The 2,748-nt window shown below is 41.4% G+C and overlaps 1 pseudogene; it reads left to right on the top strand.

Annotated features, from left to right (window-relative positions):
* Window positions 1-1,755: 1,755 nt before the first annotated feature.
* LOC109794272 (hydroquinone glucosyltransferase-like) lies at window positions 1,756-2,544 on the top strand (annotated as a pseudogene).
* The last annotated feature ends 204 nt before the right edge of the window (window positions 2,545-2,748 follow it).

Below are 2,748 nucleotides of genomic sequence, written 5' to 3'. Positions count from 1 at the left end.
GAAGGGGTGATAATCAAGATACGGTTAAAAAGGGGAACATCAAACAATTGAGTACTCGTCCCCCGCACAGACCATATTACACAACATATACATCACTCAATGCGAGTAGGGAAAAAATATTGGAGCAGGCTCTTGCCTCTGAGATCTTCACTATATCGAAGCTGGTGAACACCCCCTAGGGCAGACACGACGAAGAGGTGTCAGTACCATCATAATAGAGGGCACTCAACTGAAGAATGCCTAACACTTAAAGAAAAATTGGAGGATCTTATTAAACAAGGTCACCTGAGAAGTTTTGTTAACTGCCAAGACCACGCTCCGATGTTGGAGGTCAATACCGCTCAGCCAAACGGAGGGACCCTTCTAGGGGATGTAACGATCAACCAAGAAAGGTGATAAACACCATCGCATGAGGTTTTGCTAGAGGAGGAGCCACCTCCTCGACGAGGAAAAGGCACCTCTAGGCGATGCGTTTCGTAAATGTTGTAGAACAGCTGAGGATACCTCGAATGCTGCCCATAACATTTTTTGATCGCAATTTCTAACGGGTCGATCCTATTCAGGATGATCCCGTGGTGATTTCTGTTGAAGTGCATAATTGTATTATAGAGAAGACTTTAACTGATCAGGGAAGCTTGACGAATATATTATATTGGAATACCTTCGTGCAAATAGGAATCCCTAAGGAGAGCATATTACCTTATATGGAGCCTTTGGTCAGATTTTCAAGGGAGAGAGTAATAACAAGAGGGTGCATAGACCTGTACGCTCGATTAGGCTTCGACCAGGGAGATTTTCGAGAACTCAAAATCTGTTATATTGTGGTGCATGCCAGCACATCATACAATATCTTATTAGGGCGACCCTCTATTAACGCTGATGGATCCATTGTTTCAACCCCTCACTTGTGCATGAAATTCCCATCAAGGGAAAGACAAGTGATAACCGTCCACGTCGACCAAAAGACGGCTAGGGAATGCTACCTCGCTAGTTTAAAGATGCAACCTATTGCTGACTTCTTGGTAGAAAAAAGTGTCAATGTAGTAAAACAAGGAATGATGGATAATATTGACCTTGATCCTTGGGTCAGTGAGGAGGAGAGAGTAAAGCCGGTTGAAGACCTCATTCCGTTCTAGCTCAGAGAAACCCCCGAACAAGTCACACACGTGGGGTGCCAAATGAACACAGCCGAGATGAACTTAATAAAATGTGTTGTCCACGATAACATAGATTTATTTGCATGGACAACGTTAGACATGCCTAGAATAGACCCTAGGTTCCTTTTTCATCGGCTCGTCGTATTTTGAGATACTTGACCAATCGCCTAGAAGAAGAGAAAAATGGGTGATGAGAAGAGAAAAGCTGCGAAGGTGGAAGTGAAAAAGTTGTTACAAGCAAACTTCATAAGGGAGATCACGTATACCACCTGGCTCGCCAACGTGGTTTTAGTGAAAAAGGAAAATATGAAATGGAGGATGTGTACTGACTACACCATCCTTAACAAAGCTTGCCCTAAAGATGCCTACCCAATCTGTTGTATTGATCGTCTTGTCGATGGAGCTTCAGGACACTAGATCTTCAGTTTCCTTGATGCCTATTCCGGCTATAATCATATTAGAATGCACCCACACAACGAAGAGAAAATCCCCTTCATCACCGAGGCTGCGAACTTCTACTATATTGATGGACAAAGTATTTCAAAGAAAATAGGAAGAAACATTGATGGCCACGTAACTTAATGTCAACTTGGTCGACATGGTTGGCATGGTCGACCAGGTCAACCTTCACGATGCACATACCAAGGATGCTTTAAACAAGGTTAGTTCCATTAATGCACCGATTTTGCCCCTAATTTTCTGGGGGCCCATTCCCTTAATCACCGCCAACTACAACTAGTATGAATAGACCCCCAACAAGGTAAATAAAATTCAAATAAAGAAAGCAAAAGCCAATGATTTGCTATATTTATCAGAAATTGTTATCATAAAGGATGCATTTATATCTAGCCTTCACGATATTGTGAATAGGAAAACATCTAGCTATAATCTATAGTTTGTTTCAATTGCAAAAACAAGTCACATAGTTATTGTTTCAAGTCGTACTTTCAACCATTTGGTCCTTATAATTGAGTTCACCAAGAGACTTATCAAACTTCACCCAAATTTTCATGTGAAATGCATCATTGCCTCACTTGGGTCAACCCCAGAATCCTCCAAAACCTATCTTAAAACACTTCCTTCAAACATAGACTCCATATTTCTCCCTCTAATCAGCAAAGAACAGTTACCGCAAAGAGCATATGGTAGACTCCAAATTCAACTCATTATTACTCTTTCACTACCAACAATACATGAGGTCCTGAAATCCTTATCCTCTAAGGCTCTTTGAATTGCATTGATGGTATATTTTTTTCATTTCAAACGTTGGAACTATTTGTCCTATTTTTACTATCCTAGTTTAGCTATGGCTTTGTCACTGTGTCTACACTTGCCAAAACTTGATGAGGAAGTTTCAAGTGAGTACAATGACCTTGTAGACCCCTAAAATTGTCCGGGTCGGAAATAAAGCTTGAAGACTCTCGAAGACCAAAGGAAAGTCAGCCGGAAGGACTCCTGGAAGACCCTGGAAGACCCTAGGATGATTATCTGTAGGTTTAGAGGTCTTAGAGTAGCAAAAAATAAGAAAATGGAGGGAATGAAGCCCAATACGGCCTCCCAAAAGTTCAGTACGACCGTATTAAACATTTTA

This window comes from Cajanus cajan, chromosome 4 (genome assembly GCF_000230855.2).
Source record: "Cajanus cajan strain Asha chromosome 4, NIPB_CcT2T_4, whole genome shotgun sequence".
NCBI lineage: Eukaryota > Viridiplantae > Streptophyta > Magnoliopsida > Fabales > Fabaceae > Cajanus > Cajanus cajan.
The sequence above is the reverse complement of the archived record's forward strand: the minus strand, read 5'-3'. Positions and strand labels throughout refer to the sequence as shown.